This window comes from Zingiber officinale, chromosome 5A (assembly GCF_018446385.1).
Source record: "Zingiber officinale cultivar Zhangliang chromosome 5A, Zo_v1.1, whole genome shotgun sequence".
NCBI classification, from domain to species: Eukaryota; Viridiplantae; Streptophyta; class Magnoliopsida; order Zingiberales; family Zingiberaceae; genus Zingiber; species Zingiber officinale.
In genome coordinates, this window is record NC_055994.1 from 36,977,242 (window position 1) to 36,997,177 (window position 19,936).

The following is a 19,936-nucleotide window of genomic DNA, read 5'->3' on the forward strand; positions in this document are numbered from 1 at the left end:
CGAGAATATGTGCACATTCTCCCAAGTCCTTCATATCGAATTGCTTGGACAACCATACCCTTTCTTCTAAAAACACTTTGATATTGTTTCCAACTAATAAAATGTCATCTACGTAAAGTACAAGAAATATCACCACGTTTCCATCACACTTCTTGTATACCCAAGACTCATCCGGACATTGAATAAATCCATAAGACTGGATTACTTCATTAAATCGGATGTTCCAAGACCTACAAGCTTGCTTCAGTCCATAAATAGACCGATTGAGCTTACATACAAGACGCTCTTTGCCCTTTGCAATAAAACCCTCTGGTTGCTTCATATGGATGTTTTCTTCAAGACTTCCATTAATAAAAGTTGTCTTGACATCCATTTGCCAAATCTCATAATCCATATGAGCAACAATAGATAAGAATATCCGATAGACTTAAGCATAGCTATTGGCGAAAAGTTTTCCTCATAATCGATTCTCTCTTTCTGAGTATATCCCTTCATAACAAGCCTTGCTCTCAAGGTTTTCACCTTCCCATTTGCCCCTCTTTTCCTTTTGTAGATCCATTTACATCCAATAGCTTTTACACTATTTGATGGTTCTACTAGCTCCCAGACTTTGTTAGAATACATAGATTCTATTTCTGAATTCATTGCTCTTTGCCAAGATGCTGCATCTTTATCTTGGAGTGCTTCGTTATATGTTCGGGGATCAGGTTCATGTTTACCTGGGATCAAGTCCGAAGACTCTCCCAAAAACATGAATCTTTCAGGCTGACTCACAACCCTCCCACTACGACGAGACACTGTCTGTAGTTGTGTATCATTTGTGATACGTGTTGCAGTTTCTTGCGATATTTCATCTTGCACTGTTGGTACTAAAGTAGACGTGTCCTCTCTCATTTCTTCTAAAACAATTTCACTCATGGGCTTGTGGTTCATTACATAGTCCTCTTCTGAAAATCGGGCATTAGTGCTAATAATGACCTTTTGACCTTTAGGACTATAAAACAAACCACCTTTCGTTCCTTTAGGATAACCTATGTACAACTGAACTTCTGTACGAGATTCCAACTTATCAGTATCTCCCTTCAGCACATGTGCTGGACTACCCTAAATCCGAATATGACTCAGACTAGGCTTATGCCCATTTCATAATTCTGTGGGAGTAGAGGGTACTGATTTAGAAGGTACCAAGTTCAGAATGTATACTGTTGTTTCTAAAGCATATCCCTAAAATGAATTTGGTAATTCTGAATAACTTATCATCAATCTAACCATTTCCATAAGAGTCCTATTTCTTCATTCATCCACACCATTTTGTTGGGGTGTACTAGGTGCTGACAATTGGGATTGAATCCCAACCTCTGATAAGTAACTCTTAAACTCTCCTGAGAGGTACTCGCCACCATGATCAGCCTGTAGTGTCTTGATACTTTTACCTTGACATTTCTCCACATCAGCCTTGTACTCTTTGAACTTATCAAAGCACTCAGACTTGCAGTGCATCAAGTAAATGTACTCATATCTCGAATAATCATCTATAAAAGAGATAAAATATTCGAAACCACCTCCCGCCTAGATAGTCATAGGTCCACATAAACCAGAATGAACCAATTCTAACACATCTTTTGCTCTATACCCCTTGGCCTTAAAAGGTCTCTTGGTCATTTTTCCTTCCAAGCAAGATTCACAAGTTGGAAAGTTTTCCAACACTAATGAACCCAAGAGTCCATCAGCTATTAGCCTTTGAATCCTACTCAAGTTAATATGACCAAATCTTAAATGCCAAAGATATGTTTGGTTCATTTTTGAAGGTTCCTTTCTCATATTAGAATTAGAGGATGTGTTATTAATTTCCATTTGTTGCTTTACGAGAGTTATTGGATTTAGAGTATACAAATTGTCAACTAATGTACCAGAACAGATAATAACCCTATTTTCCTTGATAACCACTTTGTCATCAAAAGAAACAGCATATCCATCCAAAAATAGTTTAGAAACTAAAATTAAATTCTTTTTAAAACTTGGCACATAAAGACAATTCCTCAAAATCAAAGTTCTATTCCTATAAAATGATAAGTAGACATCTCCCACTATAATAACTGTCACTTTCATAGCATTGCCCATGTAGACGGTTATCTCTCCCTCATATAATCGTCGGGTTTCCTGGAACCCCTGTAATGAATTGCAAACATGATCAGTGGCTCCTATATCTACACACCAAGTACTGGTAGATAACACCACTAAACATGTTTCAACTACTAGAGAATAAGATATACCTTTATTGTTCTCTTTCCTATGATGACCGCCCGCCTTCCAATGTCCAGACTGCTTGCAAATAAAGCACTTTCCCTTCAGCTTCTTTATTCCTGCTTTTAGTCCAGTACCTAGAGATCGATTCACTTTCTTTGCTGAGCCAACTTATTTCTTCTTCTTCTTCTTACCTTTCGACTTAGAAGTAGAAACATTTTCAGCAAAGTGAATTTGAGAATTATGATGAAATAGCCCTTCTGCTGCTTGAAGTTCTGTCAGTAGTTCCTCTAATGAATAAATCCTTTTATTCATATTGTAGTTCAGGCGGAACTGCTCAAAACTTTTGGGTAGCGTTTGGAGAATAATATCGACCTAGGTTTCCCCATCGATTTCAGCTCCAAGGATTTGTATCTCGTTCAAGTAAGCCATCATTTTGAGGATATGCTCCCTTACGGGTGTCCCCTCTGCCATGGTGGCAGTTATTAAATTTCTCATAGCCTCTTGCCTAGCAAGCTCGATTTTGGTGTTCGAAGAGTTTCTTGACATTGTACATCTTGTTATAGGCAGTAGGCATGGACTGATGCTGATGTTGCAGCACATTTGATATAGAAGCTAAAATGTAACACCGCACCATCTCATCTGGCCGATACTTTGCCCTTGCCTTTAGCTTGGGTCTTACCCTTATCTTTGGGTTTCCATTTTCATTTTCCCTTTAGCACCATTAAAATGGTGCTAGGCTTTGCCTTCTCAAGGTTGAGTTCAGCAGTTATCAACATGCTCAACATCTCAGGCAGTGATTTATAAATTTTATTCATGTTATAGTTCATGAAAAATTGACTGTAGCTTTCAGGTAATGACTATAGAATAAGGTTAGTGGCCAATTCTTGGCCTAGTGGGAATCCCAACTTTTGTAGATTCTCCACATACCCAATCATTTTGAGAACATAAGGCCCTACGAGACTTCCTTCTTGTATTCTGCATTGAAATAAAGCCTTGGAGATCTCAAATCTCATATGTCTTGCTTGTCCTTGATATAGTTGTCTAAGATGTTCAACCATATCATAAGCATCCATGTTCTCATATTTCTTCTGAAGCTCAGAGTTCATGGTAGCGATCATAAGGCATGATACATCTAATGCATCATCTTGATGTTTCTTATAAGCATCCTTATCAGCTCTAGTGGCAGTAGTGGGGGTGCTTCAGGAATGGGTTGCTCTAGGACGTACAGTTTTCTTTCTTACTTGAGAACTATTCTAAGGTTTCTATACCAGTCCAGGAAGTTAGCTCCATTGAGCTTGCCCTTATCAAGGACAGATCGTAGAGAGAGTATATTTGACGTACTAGACAACATAGTGATTTACAATAATAAAATACAAAAATAGGTATCATATTTAGATCATTTAATTAGGCCTTTAATTAAATGATTCTCCCACTAAATTCTAAAGCTTGGCATGAGCAAGTCACTACTAGCTCTAAACCTAGGAGCAAAGACATCCAAGTGGGACAAGATCCATATTATAGCTCATCTTGAGTTAGCTTTGGCTAATCGCCCAAGACTTGTATAACTTAGGTAGGCAACGTGTGCCAATTGAACAAGATCCATATTATACCTTTTCTTGAGTTAGCTTTAGCTAAACACCCAAGATTTGTATAACTTAGGTAGACAACGTTTACCAATTATATCCTATGTAACTCTTGTTGTTGGTTAATCCTAGGAAAATGTTCCGGTTCCACTGTACAAAAATTTTTGTACAAGTGTCAAACATTTCCTTAAATAACCTATTATGTTCTTTAGAAGTTAAATTAGGAATCACAGACGGAACTTAATATCATTGATTCAAAATTTAACTTATCTGTTCTTAATGGTTTAGATTTGAATCGCAAGCGGAACTTAACAATATTGATTCAAATCAACCTAAGTTATTAATTTCATTAAATATTAATTTCCAAAATTTGCTTCCAGGACTGCATGGCGAGGCACATGGCCTTCTTGGATATGGTAGCAACCACCACCGCCTAGACAAAGCCTTTTAAGGAAAACTAATATTTAATTTTCTTAAATAACTCTAGGTTAACCAAAAAGAACAATCGAATCACAAATTCGAAAAAGAAGAAAACACAAACTCGAAAAATAAATTCAAAAAACTAGATCTAATTGCCTCTTGTATTTAGAATTCTTACAAAGAAAATAACTAGTATGATGCGAAAGAAAATTACTAGTTATACCTTCTCTTTGTAAGCTAATGACCTCGAGATCTTCTGCCGTATTTCTCACCTCGCCTTGGACGTCGTGTGGGTGACGATCCTCCAAGATGAACACCACCCAAAAGAGCTTCTCCTCCTTGTAATATTCGGCCACCACCACCACAATAGAAAAGAGAGCAAAGGGAGAAGAGAGGGAGAGAGGGGCCGACCACCAAGAGAGTCTCCAAGCCAAAGAATAAGAGTTGTGTCTCATGAAACCCCCTCACCCCTTCTTTTATATTACTTGCCGAAGGCAAATAAGGAAAAACTTTTTACAAAAAAATAAAATCATCCAAGAGTTTTTCCTTTTTCCTTTTTATTTTTCCTTTTCTTTCCTCTTGATTGAATCAATCACCAATTTTTATTTTGTGATGATTTTAATTAATTTTAATATGGCCGGCCACTTGCTTGGGCACCAAGCAAGGTGGCCGGCCACCTCATCAAGGGGAAAAAGGAAATATATTTTTTATAAAATTTTACAAGAAAACTCTTATAAAATTTTACATGCTCTCTTTCCTAAAGTAGGAGTTAAAAAAGGAAAGTTCTAAAATTAAAACCATGTTTTAAAATTTAAAACATCTCTTACAAAATTTCCTTTTTTAACATAATGATAGAAAATTTTAATTTTAAAACATTTCTCCCTTTTTTCTTAAACCATGAGGATGGTTAAAAAAGGAAAGTTTTAAAAACTTTTAAAACTCTCTATTAAAACATGTGGCCAAATTCAAATAAGGAAAGTTTTTAAAATTAAAATCTCTCTTTTAAAACATATAGTTTTCTACAAAGAGAAGACTTTAAAAATTCAAAAACAACCCTCGTTTGAATATTGTGGCCGTCCCCTTCATGCTTGGTCACCAAGCAAAGGGTCGACCCCTATAAAGAGGATGTGGCCAACCCTTGCTTGGTCACCAAGTATTGGACCGCCCCACTTCTTGGACACCAAGAAGAGCCTTACATTTGGATGGACTTGAGGCTATAATGAGGCTACGACAGGGACCTAGAGGAGAAATTGGTTTTGGCCTTCCGATGAGCTTGAGTATCCCGTGCTCGCCCCGAACACACAACTCAAGTTCATCAATAATAACTCATTCCACTAGAGAGTTATTACCGCACTACTGCACCAATCCCAAATTACATTATGGGCTCCTTCTTATCATGAGTGTGTTAGTCTCCCTGTGTTTAAGATTACGAATTCCCACCAATTAGGTAAGTTACTAACAACTCACTTAATTAATATCTAGCTCCAAGAGTAGTACCACTCAACTTTATTGTCATGTTGGACTAAGTCCACCTGCAGAGTTTAACATGGCAATCCTTATGAGCTCCTCTTGGGGACATTCTCAACCTAGATAACTAGGACACAGATTTCTTCTATAATCAACAACACACACTATAAGTAATATCATTTTCCAACTTATCGGGCATATTGATTTATCGAGCTAAACCTCACCCTTTGATAAGTTAAAGAAATAAATATTAAATATATGTGCTTGTTATTATATTAGGATTAAGAGCACACACTTCCAAAATAACTAAGGTCTAGTTCTTTTACTAGGTTAGTACAAAAAGAACTTACCTAAATGGTCCTACTCAATACACTTAAAGTGTATCAGTGTAATTTATTAGCCAAGATAAACTAATACTTAATTACACTACAACTATTCTGATGGTTTGTTTCTTTCCATCTTAGTCGTGAGCAACTATTTACATTTAACAAATAAATGCACATATTGACCAATGTGATTCTTTTATTTCAAAAATAAATGTTTACAAAAGCTAGGCTTTTAGTATACACTCCAACAGTAAATTCTAGAAACAGATCTGGCGGATGATTTTGAGTTATACACTCGAAGTCTAGAAAGATAGCAGGAAGATCGGAAGTTAAGTAGCCACCCTCCTTTAGTTGTTCTATAGCAGCTTGTGCTCCTGAAGTGAGTGCTTGGACAATGGCATCATCAATCGGGGTATTAAATTCTTGAGTTGTAAAGAGCTCCTTCTTCTTTACCTCGAACCGACCCTCCTCCCCTTTTGATAGTTTGCCAACTCAGTTTGAATTGTCTCTACTTCCACTTGATCAGTTGTTAAACTAATTTTGGTGGGTTTTGACTCTGATGCTAAAGATTCCTGCTCAGGCTTTTGACTCTCTAGTTCTAATACCTTGGTGGCTAACTTGGTGGTATGGGCGCTTTTGAGCGTGCAGTTGATCAAATAATTGTGTGTTCTTCTTGTTGGTGCGATTTACACTAACGATCTAACTCAAGTTTTGATGAATGACAAATAAGTTAAGTTAGGTTATGTTGTAATATAACCACATGATTAAGTATACAGTACGAAGTCCAGATAGGTCCTGGTAGGAAATCTAGCTTGGTCAACGGGCTGATCGGATAGCTAGTATGAAGTCCAGATAGGTCGACGGGCTGACTGGATATATAGTGAGAAGTCCAGCTAGGTCAATGGGCTGATCGGATAGCTTGCATGAAGTCAGACAGGTCAACAGGCTGACCGAATATCTAGCAAGTTGGTGAGTTAATGTAAGTCACTGGAGGAGAGTGACCTTGTGAGGACGCACCCCTGTTAAGGGGACAGTAGGCGTCGATCTAAGTTAGGTCCATTTTAGATCCCTAATCTGAGACCTTGACTAGTTCCTAGTCTTAGGAGGATAGGAAAAAATTAATACTGCTCACTATTATTGTGCTAATATTTATCTTGCAGGTTATCATTTTTGGTTATTTGGACTAACATTGTTTTACAGGACAAAAGAGAAAATTTGCCTTCAGATGAACAGTGTTCGAAGGCACCTTCAAATAGTGAAGGGACCTTCGCACTATTCATAGAAGGCGCCTTCCATAGCTATGGAAGGCGCCTTCCCCAATGTAAAATTTGACATGTTCGGTGAGAAGCTCCAGCGAATTTCGGGATAGATTTTAACTCATTGGAGGCGCCTTCTATGCCTATGGAAGGTGCCTTCCACAACCTATATAAGGCAGTCTCGACCAAGAAACCTTCAACAACACTTATATAAGTCAATACGTGTCCATTTGAAGTTTCGACTACTCTAGGCTCCTGCTACGACTCTGTTGAGAAGCTGTTACACCCTATGACTAGTCCGAGGACTTTTGATCATGTCCGGTAGACCGACATGATACACGAACAAGTCACTTTGATCCTAAGTGTCGGTAACATTTTTTATTGTACTTGAATTCTGCAAATGGGAAGTGTAGTCTGTTGCACTTAAATTATCTTCTTTGTACTCGATTCCCTCTTTCAGAGGTATCGAAAGAGGTTTTTATTGAATTATCCATTGATAGGTTTACGGGACCTGGGTCTTGGAGTAAGAGTCGCCGAAGGCTCCGAACCAAGTAAAACCTCCCGTGTTTTCTTGTGTTCTCATTACGCTTTAATTTTTCACTGCGTGCTTAATTTTTTAAAAAATTTTAAGACATGTGATTCATCCCCCCCCTCTCATGCGCATCTTGATCCAACACTTCTCAGTCTGCTCAGTCAATTGTGCTTGTATTATTTCTTAAAGATTTACCTCTGTTTGAAGTTGGAGTTTAAGGGAATCTAGAGCAGTCTTCCATTGATTTGCTTTCTGAAGCTCAATCTTAGCTAGTTCTTGAGCTTCTTGAAGTTGAGTAGATAACACCTTAATTTGTCCAGAACCCCTAGCAATTGATGTCTCAAAGCTTTGTTTCTTTAATAGCTCCTTTTCTTGCGCTAGGTCATAGAAATGATGAGCAATATGCATGTTAAAAGCCCAATTCTAAAAAATAGACACAATCACAAATCACTAAGATAGAAGAAAAATAAAAGAAAAATAAGTGATATAAGTTACAATACCTTAGTTTGCGAGTATGCATGCTCGTCCGATAGCTCTTTATGAGAGAGACCACTAACTAATTTTTGAGCGTCGAACAAGGTATCTACCAAATAACCTCCTAATAAAAAGGGAAAGATAATAGTAGGAACATAGTCTGGAGAAATTGGACTAGGGTTAGAGGGTAAACAATAAAGCATAGGGGGTAGGCTGAGCTCTTCAGGCATAGTACCACGGAATCTTCCCTAAGGGGAGGGAAAAAGGCTGGAAACGGGAGGATCACTTAGCAAAGAGGAACCTTCCCCAATCTACATGGGATTAGGTAATGTAAGGCTTGGATAAAGAGCAGATAGGGTGGGTTATGGAGACGACTCTCTCTCTTATTTATGAGCATCATCCTCTAGTATGATTGTGGCTTGTCCTTTAGGGAAGGGACGAGAGTTACTTTTTGTCCATTGCGCTTCCTCTTTAGGGGTACTTCGGGTTCTAAAGGGGCATCCTCTAATGGAGGTGATGAATCAGGAGTAGGCTCTCCTGAAGTGGCCGCAGCGCTAGTTTGAGTTGCGTGATCAGATGTGGTGGTTGAGGGTTGGCCCCGCTTGGCCAATAGTTCTTATTCTTTGGTACGCAGTTCCTCCTTAGAGATGAAAATTTTTTTTTTAACCAAAGCTCTTAAGACAGAGTCTATTGCACAAAAGAAAAAGCATCTCGATTAGTGATAATATAAAGGTTAAGTTGTTCAAAACTTACAAAAAGAACATTGTATTTTCTTTGAGCATGGCTCAATCCAAGAAGATGACAAGAATTCATCCTATAGCCAATGGTGAATCTTGAACCTTTATTCACTTAGTTTAGGAAGATAAGAAATGAAAATAGGATCCTGTTTAAGTTTTGTTGAATATGGGAGAGGAGGAAAAGAGGATTGCCATGAGGTAGACCAAGTTGGTGGATCGAGCATTCTCAAAAAGAAGAAATGTGACTTCCAACTCTTGATTGAGGATGGCATATCCTCGAAGAAAATTGCTTTCAGACAGGATTGAAAAATAAAAGTTTCAGGTTCTGATTTTTTGGGATAGGAAATTAGGTATAAATTGTAAGGAGTGGGAGGGAATGCTGAATAGATGGAATAACATGTACATCTCTCACATATATCGGAAAGCATTTGGAACAAATTATATAATGGGATATGAAAATATTGACTTACTTCCAATAGGAAGGGATGAATGGGGAAGCCAAGCCAGCTACCACTTGATCAGAGAAAAAGGTGAGGTGGTTATCGGGAGGAAGATGAGGGTGTTCATCCAAAGAAGGAAGATGAATTTGATAGTTGTGGGGTATTCCATATTTAGAATAAAGAAGAGCTCGATCGAAAGCATCAAAGCTCATGGAGGTGGGGGTATACCACTGGGTAAAGGATTCTTAGGCCATGATAGAATAGAATAAATGTTAACCAAGCGATGAGAGACTTACTGGGTTCATTTGAAAATCGAAAAGGAAGAAGTAGAAGAGAAGGTGGAGGAGGAGAGATCGCCAGAAGAGAACTGAAGCGGATTTTAAGGGACAAATGATAAAAGGTCGAGTGTTGTTTAGGGTTTTATAAAATGAAGTTTGGTCATCGCCATTAGATTAAAATGGCTTGTGTAAGGGTGATCGTTGATTTGTGACAACTAAAAGTGTTCTGTGATTTACAGGGCAAAGAATGTCAACAGACGTAGTAGAGCATGAGTAGAGTGAACACGTGGCGCTCACCCATAGAGGAACATTAATGAGAGACGTGGCTTACGAAGCATTTTATACTCAAAAAATTCCTTTTTTGATCTGCCTTGGTAAGGGACCCAATAGAATGAAAATTGTTCTCGAGAAATTCTGCTAAGTGTCAAAGGTACACACAATAAGTTGGCAGGAATAAAAGTAAAATTTGATCAGATTCGAATTTCATTGACTTAATGAAGAACATATGAACACCCTACAAAATCCCATCCCCCTCCTAATTTGAAAAAAATATAAAAGATACTAGAATAATCGAGTTCTTTTCCTGGTTCTCGCCATAAGCATGACCTTCTAAACATAAGTGTTCGACCTGTTTTACTTTCTTCAGCTCTTTCTCAAGGTGGGTTCAAGTCTGTGCTAGTTTAGCTCAAATTAACTGGGGATTCCACCGCTATTGCATTATTATCTCATCCTTTATCTTTGATTCTTCCATAATGGAAGATAAAGTAGATTGATCAAGGATAGTCCTTTTCTCGGGGAAGATAATCTGTCCTCTTCTCAGGGAGTGATAGATTGAGAAATGAATACATCAGTTGGATCTTTTAAGGATCTCAAAGGACTTGGTAGTCACCTAGCAAAAAAATCCTCGGGTCCTGTTTGAGCGATTATGAAAAGGGATGTCTGGAAGAGGATGATTGGTTCCGATCGAGCACAAGGACCCTAAGATCTTACTTCTAAGTTGGTGAGACAATAGGCTCAGCTAGATTCAGGGAAATTCAACCGATTAAGAAGTTGTCCAAACTGAAGATACTTAAACTTTAAAGAACTTGCAATGGACGATTGGCCGAATGAAGGTTGATCAAATGCGCTCGACCAAACAAAGCCCAAATAAGCTTGGGGGTATTTAACCTCATGCATAGTTGTTGGTTGGTCGAGTGAAAGTCGATCGAATGAGAGGCATTCTGTGTACGCTCGGCCGAGCAAGGACTGGATCAGGAATATTTAACCTTATAAATAACATAATTAAGTATAAAGGCTCGATATGAAACTTTATATTACCACTGATAATTATACAAGTAGCAAGGACACTCTTGGACTTTTAATCATAAAAGATACATCCAACAAATAATTTTCTACTTGTCTTGCTTCCTGGAGACAATAGATTGTTCTGCTCATCACAAGGATGGGCGCATGCTGAGGAACATCCTGGACAAAGAAAGGGCATTTGTTTCATCCTCTTACTCTTGTGTGAATCATTCTCGTGGGTCTGTAATAAAGAGGCTAGTTCTGATTTAGCCTGATCTAGCTCAACTTGTAAGAAGTTCACCTTAGCTTTTTGTTGATCCAGATCTTGTTGCTGCTACGATATTAGTAAACCATCTATGTGAACCTTCCTAGTCAAGAGGGTTATTGTGGAATCATGAATCGATTTCAAGTCATCTAGTTCAGCAGTCTTTCACTCGAAATCCAAGGAAGCTTTATTCTTCAAGGCTATCTTGGACCGAATTTGAGATTGAACAACCAATAGGCGTACATCAAGTTCCCTCTGATGTGAGTGGTGAAGATCTAAGGCTTGCATAGCTTCGGCTAGAGATTTTTCCTTCTCAGATAATAGCTGAGCCCAAGGAGGAGAACTTGAATCCATAGCTCATGGAAATATGTTCAGAAAGAGATGAAGCAAGAAAGAGTGAAGTTAATGTAACAGAGGCTAGGACTAGACTCCTCTTTCACCTGTGTATGATATACAGGTTGTGGGCGTCATGGGGCTGATATGAGACGCCAGGAAAATTAATATTCACTAAAAGAGCCTATACAAATTAAGGTCTAGTCAGTCGTCTATACCTCCTTAAACTAGACTTGAAGGGGAGGTTAGTGATATGAGTTATGATGAGTAGGTTCAAAAGATGATGTATATAGTCAAGATGAGGTGGCAGTCAAGGTGGGAATAGGGTGATATTAGTTACTCAACTCTGTTGGGTGCCTCACAGCAGAAGTACTGAAGTTGGACCTGGATGTTCCCTGAATAAAACACTTGGATAAGGCCGACCAATTATAAACCAGATCAAATGTGAGGCTGTTCATGTGTGCTTGACCGAGCAAAACCTGGAAAAGCCTAAAGACACCTAGCCTGATGTATAGTTCTTAACATATGATTGGCCTAATGAAGGCCAAACGTACACGCTCAACTGAGCAAAGCCAGAGCCTAAAGAGATAAGCTTTATGCATAGTTCTTAACATATGATTGGTCGAAGAAGGTCGAACTAACAGAAGGCTCTTTGTTCACGTTCGACCGAGCAAAGCCTAGATGAGCTTAAGGACACTCAGCCTTATGCATAGTCATTAACATATGATTGGATGGACAAAGACCGAATGAACAAAAGGCTCTTTATACACGCTCGACCGAGCAAAGCCCGAACGAGCCTAAAGATACTCAGCCTTATGCACAGTCATTAATGTATGATTGGTCGGACGAAGGCCAAACGAATAGAAGGCTCTTTGTATACGCTCGACCAGGCAAAGCCCGGACAAGCCTAAAGACACTTAACTTCACCCAAAGTTCTTAACATATGATTGGCTAGGAAAAGGTCGATCGAATAAAAGGCCCCATGTATACTCAACTGGGTAAAGCTCAAGCAAGCTCAAAGGTACTAAACTTGATGAGAATTTCAATGTGCGACCGGCTTAATCACCGGTCGAAATATACTCAATAGAAGGTATTCTCAATGCACGACCAGCTCAATGACCGGCCAAAATATGCTCAACAGAAGGTATTCTCAATGCTCTGGTCAACAACCAAGCCACCATCATCACCAGCGCGCCATCTCTCAGCTTTCAGATAGGATCAACGGAGTTTTACATATATTGTGACACAATGAAGTATGAAGGGATTTCTACTGATTGGATTATGTTAGTGGTTTTCCCTTTTAGCCTTAAGGGTGCTACAAAAGTATAGTTAAACACTCTGTAATCCAGAAGTATAAAAACTTGGGACAAACTCTAAAGAAAATTTTTGAATAAATATTTTTCCCCAAGAAAGACAACTCAACTCAGGAATCAAAATTTGAACCTCACACAGAAAGAAGGAGAAACATTATGCTAAACATAGGATGAATTCTTAACTCTCTTGTACCAATGCCCACATCATGGTATTGAGGACTGGCTAGTAATCCATATATTTTATATAGGGATATTTTTTCAGAATAAGAATCTACTAGATTAGGCATCCGAGGGTTCTCTTCTCAACAAAAGTTTGAATGAATCTTATGAAATCATCGACCAAGTAGTAGCGAATCTAAATGAATAGTCGGGTGAAAACCATATGATGCTCTCATTTAGAAGTCTAGAGAGTAGAGAAACCCAAAACCTTTCAAAGGAAGACATTCATCTACACTATGAAAACCTTATAGATATACCACCCTGGTGCAGTGGGACACTGACATAGATGTTAGAATGTATGAATTCTTCGGCTAAGACAACTACAGATTTGGATTATGGAAATTCCTTAAATGGAAATGGAAATAGCAGTGATTGTTTGCTCTTTCCCACTTTAGAAGACCCCCTAGAGGAAAGTTTGAGATATGAAGAAATAGTGGGAGACGTGGATAGAATCCATGTAACGACCCGACCCTTTGGCCTCTTGGGCGGCCCTTGTGGTGGCCCAACTGGCGATCCTTATGTCGTCGGCCCATTTGGCGACCTCTCATGTCGTCGACCGACGACCATTTGGCCGTGCCATTACTCACTAGGACTTTCCACCCCTGGCAGTGGATTTTTGCCTTCACCAGGATTCGAACTCTAGACCTCCAGGCTTAAGTACTAGAGTTTATGAATCCTGATAGCCAAGTGAGCGCACTTGGCTACCAGGATTCATAACTCTAATACTTAAGCCTGGAGGTTTAGAGTTCGAATCCTGGGGGAGGCAAAAAATCCACTGCCAGGGTCGCCAAATGGGCCGATGACATAAGGAGCCGCCAGTGGGCCACCGTAAGGGACGCCAAAGAGGCCAAAGGGATGGGTCGTTACAATCCATAGACAAATACAGGAGAATGAACAAGTAATGATAATTAAGCAGAACTCTACTATACCCGAAATCTCACCACCTCACGTAGAACTGAAGCCTTTACCCTCCAATCTCAGATATAAATTCCTAGGGTCAAACTCCACATTTCCTGTAATAATCAATGAAAATCTGAGTGAGTTGGAAACCAAGAAATTACTTAGAGAGCTATGCTTGCATAGAAAAGTGATTGGGTATACCACTGATGATATAAAAGGAATTAGTTCTGTTGGTTGCTACTCGGAAAATCTAATGGTTCCACTGTACAAAAATTTTGTACAAAGGTCTGAACCTTTTCCTAGCCACCATGTGTTCTTTTAAATTAAACTTGGATCGCCTGCGGAACTTAACACGTTTGATCCAAAGTTTAATCTATTTGTTCTTTTAGGTTTAGACTTGGATCTCCTGCGGAACTTAACACTTTCGATCCAAATCACCTAGGTTATTAATTCTATTAAATATTAATTTCCAAAATTGGCTTCCAGTACTGACGTGGCGAGGCACATGACCTTCTTGGATATGGGAGCAACCACCACCGACTAGACAAAGCCTTTTAAGGAAAGCTAATATTTAATTTCTTTAAATAACTTTAGGTCAACCGAAAAGAATAATCAAATCACAAGGAAAAAGAAAAATAAAAGAACACAACATCGAAAATAAATTCGAAATACTAGAATCGCATGCTTCTTGTATTTGGTATTATTTCCAAAAATAACAAGTATGATGCGGAAAGGAAAAATACTAGTTATACCTTTTAGAAAGACCTCTTGATCTTCTACCGTATTCCTCTTCTAACCTCAGACGTTGTGTGGGCAACGATCTTCCAAGATGAGGACCACCTAGCACCTTCTTCTTCTTCCTTCAAGTTTCGTCCAAGCACCAAAATCCAAGGATGAAGAACTTTTTCCACCAACTAAGCTCCAAGGGATGCAAGCTTTCTCTCCTTCTTCTTCTTCTCCAAGTAGTATCCGGCCACCACAAAAGCTCCAAGCAAGGAAGAGTTTCGGCCACCACAAAGAGGAAGAGAGGGAGAGAGGATGGCCGGACACAATACCAAGGAAAAAGAGGGAGAGAATAATAGAGGTTGTATCTCATGAAGGCACCTCAACCCTCTTTTTTATATTCCTTAGCTTTGGTAAATAAGGAAATTTAATTACAATAAAATTTCATTAACTTTCTTTGACATGAATTAATTAAGAAAAATTAAACAAAATTTCTTAAAAATCCATGTCTTGGCCGGCCACATCAACAAGAGCAAACAAAGCAATTTCAATCAACAATTAAAATTCCTTATTTGTCTTCGAAAATTTTAAAAAATAAAATTTCCCTTTAAAATCCCTTCATGGTTGATAAAAATAAATTTCTATAATTTTAATTTTTCAACATGTGAATAATTTACAAAGAGAAAAAATAAAATATCTTTCCTATCTACAAATAAGGAAAGAGATCTAATCTCTTTTCTTAATCTTTTGTAAAAGAGATATTTTAATTTTAATTCTCTCTAATAAATTATATCTTCCATATAAGAAAATTTTAAAATTAAAATTCTTTTAAATTTAATGGGGGCCGGCCACCTAAGCTTGGGTTCAAGCTAGGGTCGGCCACCCATGAATCAAGGCTTGGCCAGCCCTAGCTTGAACCACAAGCTAGCTTGGCCGGCCCCTACATCATGGGTACGAAAGTGGGTATAGGTGGGTATAGTACTCTATAAATAAAAGGCTACGATAGGGACCGAGAGGAGGAATTGGTTTTGGTCTCCCGATAAAATTAAGCATCCCGTGTTTACCCCGAACACACAACTTAATTTTATCAATAATAATTCATTCCACTAGAGAACTATTATTGAACTACCGCACCAATTCCAAATTACATTTTTGGGCTCCTTCTTATTATGAGTGTGTTAGTCTCCCTGTGTTTAAGATAACAAATGTCCACTAATTAAGTAATTTACTGACAACTCATTTAATTAATATCTTAATCCAAGAATAGTACCACTCAACCTTATCGTCATGTCGGACTAAGTCCACCTGAAGGGTTTAACATGACAATCTTTGTGAGCTCATCTTGGGGACATTATCAACCTAGATTACTAGGACACAGTTTCCTTCTATAATCAACAACACACACTATAAGTGATATCATTTCCCAATTTATCGGGCTTATTGATTCATCGAACTAAATCTCCCCATTGATAAATTAAAGAAATAAATATCAAATATATGTGCTTGTTATTATATTAGGATTAAGAGCACACACTTCCATAATAACTGAGGTATTTATTCCTTTATAAAGTCAATATAAAAGAAACGACCTCAAATGGTCCTACTCAATACACTCTAAGTGTACTAGTGTAATTATATAGTCAAGACAAACTAATTCCTAATTACACTACGACCTTCCAATGGTTTGTTCCTTTCCATTTTGGTCTTGAGCTACTGTTTATAATTTATAAGGTATTGATAACATCATCTTCTTTATGTGACACCACATACTATGTTATCTACAATATAAATTAATTGAACAACTACAACTAAATATAGACAATTTGACCAAATGTGATTCTTTATTCAAAATAAATGTTTAATTAAGTTTAGGATTTCAGTATACACTCTAACAATCTCCCACTTATAATAATGACTAAGTTGCCATATCTTCTGCCATACATCTGATTCCCATTCCCTCCACATGCCGATCAAAAGCTTTTGCTGGAAGGACCTTAGTGAAAGGATCCGCCAGGTTATCTACTGATGCAATCTTGGCGATGACAACTTCTCCTCGCTTCACGATATCTCGTATCAGGTGGTACTTGCGCTCTATATGTTTACTTGCCTTATGGGCTCGTGGTTCCTTCGAGTTTGCAACTTCGTCGCTATTATTGCAATAAATTGTGATGATTTTGGACAAACCAGGAATCACATCTAAGTCCATTAGAAAGTTCCTGAGCCATACTGCTTCTTTAGCCGCCTCAGAGGCTGCTACATACTCAACTTCCATGGTTGAGTCCGAAACACATTTCTGCTTAACACTCCTCCATGCAATGGCTCCACCTCCCAAAGTAAGCACATAGCCTGATGTAGACTTACTGTTGTCCCAATCTGATTGGAAATCTGAATCCGTGTAACCCACAGGGAGTAAATCGTCTGCTTGGTATACTAGCATATAATATCTGGTCCTTTTCAGGTACTTTAATATATGCTTTACCGCAGTCCAATGTCCTTTTCCAGGGTTACTCTGATATCTGCTAACCATGGCCACGGTAAAACAGATATCAGGTCTCGTACATAGCATTGCATAAATTAGGCTTCCTACAGCCGAAGCATAAGGAACTGCTTTCATGTCCTTTATCTCCTTTGATGTCTTCGGAGACATCTCTTTAGATAGAGCTACTCCATGCCTAAAAGGTAAGAAATCTTTCTTGGAATCTTGCATGCTAAAACGAGCAAGGATTGTATCTATATATGAAGCTTGGGACAGACACAACATTTTTTTCTTGCGAACCCTTATAACTTTGATCCCAAGAATGTGTGCACAATCTCCTAAGTCCTTCATATCAAATTGTTTGGACAACCATACCCTTACATCTGATAATACCTTGACATTGTTGCCAATTAACAAAATATCATCTACGTATAGTACAAGAAATACCACCACGTTTTCGTTACACTTCTTGTATACACAAGACTCATCCGGACACTGAATAAATCCATATGACTGGATTACTTCATTGAACCGGATGTTCCAAGACCTTGAAGCTTGCTTCAGTCCATAAATGGACCGATTGAGCTTGCACACTAGATGCTCTTTGCCTTTTTCAATGAACCCTTCTGGTTGCTTCATATGGATGTTCTCTTCAAGACTTCCATTAAGGAAAGCTGTCTTGACATCCATTTGCCAAATCTCATAATCCATATGAGCAACAATGGATAAGAGTATCCGGATAGACTTAAGCATGGCTACCGGTGAAAAGGTCTCCTCATAATCGATTCTCTCTTTCTGAGTGTACCCTTTGGCAACAAGCCTAGATTTGAAGGTTTCTACCTTCCCGTCTGTCCCTCTTTTCCTTTTGTAGATCCACTTGCATCCAACGGCTTTTACACCATCAGGTGGTTCTACAAGCGCCCAGACCTTATTAGAGTACATAGACTCTATTTCAGAATTCATTGCCTTTTGCCAAGATGCTGCATCTATATCTTGGAGTGCTTCGTCATATGTTCGGGGATCAGGTTCATGTTTACCTGGGATCAAGTCCGAAGACTCTCCCAAAAACATGAATCTTTCAGGTTGCCTTACAACCCTCCCACTACGACGAGGCACTGTCTGTGGTTGTGTATCATGTGTGACACGTGTTGCAGTCTCTTGTGGTACTTCATCTTGTACTGTTGGTACTGAAGTAGACGTGTCCTCTCTAAGTTCTTCTAAAACAACTTTGCTACTGGGCTTGTGATCCATTATATAGTCTTCTTCTAAAAACTGGGCATTGGTGCTAACAATGACCTTCTGGTCTTTAGGACTATAAAATAAACCACCTTTCGTTCCTCTCGGATACCCCACAAACACGCGAACTTCTGTACGAGATTCTAACTTATCAGCATCTGGTTTTAGCACATGTGCTGGACTACCCCAAATCCGAATATGTCTTAGACTGGGCTTTCGTCCATTCCACAATTCTGTAGGAGTAGAAGAAACTGAATTAGAAGGTACTAAGTTCAGAATGTACACTGCTGTTTCCAGAGCGTATCCCCAAAATGAATTTGGTAATTCTGAATAACTTATCATTAATTTAACCATTTCCATAAGAGTCCTATTCCTTCGTTTTGCCACACCATTCTGTTGGTGTGTACCAGGTACAGACAGTTGGGATTGAATCCTGGCCTCTGAAAAGTAATTCCTAAACTCTCCTAAGAGGTATTCGCCACCATGATCAGACCGTAGTTTCTTGATACTTTTACCTAGTCGTTTCTCCACATCAGCCTTATACTCTTTGAACTTATCAAAGCACTCGGACTTGCGGCGCATTAGGTAAATGTATCCGTATCTTGAATAATCATCTATAAAAGAGACAAAATATTCAAACCACCTCTTGCCTGGACAGACATAGGACCACACAAATCTGAATGAACCAATTCTAACACTTCTTTGGCTCTATACCCCTTGGCCTTAAAAGGCCTCTTGGTTATTTTACCTTCCAAGCAAGATTCACAAGTCGGAAAATTTTCCAACTCTAATGAACCCAAAAGTCCATCGGCTATAAGCCTCTGAATCCTACTTAAGTTAATATGACCAAGCCTTAGATGCCAAAGATATGCTTGGTTCATTTCCAAAGGTTCTTTTCTCTTATTAGAGTTAGAAGATGAGTTATAAATTTCCTTATTTTGCTTTGTGGGAGAAATTGGATTTAAAGTATACAAATTGCCAACTAATGCACCAGAACAGATAATCACTTTATTTCTCGTAATAACTACATCATTACTAATGGAAACTGAATATCCATCTAAAAACAGTTTAGAAACTGAAATTAAATTCTTTCTAAAACTGGGTACATAAAGATAATTTCTTAAAACCAAATTTCTATTTCTATTAAAAGATAAGTAGACGTTTCCCACTACAACAGCCGCCACCTTAGTAGCATTGCCCATGTAGACGGTAATCTCACCTTCAGTTAGTCGTCGGGTTTCCTGGAACCCTTGCAAGGAATTGCAGACATGATCAGTGGCTCCCGTATCTACACACCAGGTGCTGGTAGATAACACCGCTAAACATGTTTCAACAACTAGAGCATGAGATATACCTTTGTTGTTCTGATTCCTATGAGGACAGTCCGCCTTCCATTGCCCTGACTGCTTGCAGATGAAGCACTTGCC

At 38.6% G+C, this 19,936-nt stretch overlaps 1 non-coding gene across 1 annotated transcript; it reads right to left on the bottom strand.

Annotated features, from left to right (window-relative positions):
- Positions 1–13,061: 13,061 nt before the first annotated feature.
- LOC121983569 lies at positions 13,062–13,168 on the bottom strand. Its single transcript, XR_006112605.1, has one exon. It is a non-coding gene; the product is annotated as a small nucleolar RNA R71 (small nucleolar RNA).
- Between the last annotated feature and the right edge of the window lie 6,768 nt (positions 13,169–19,936).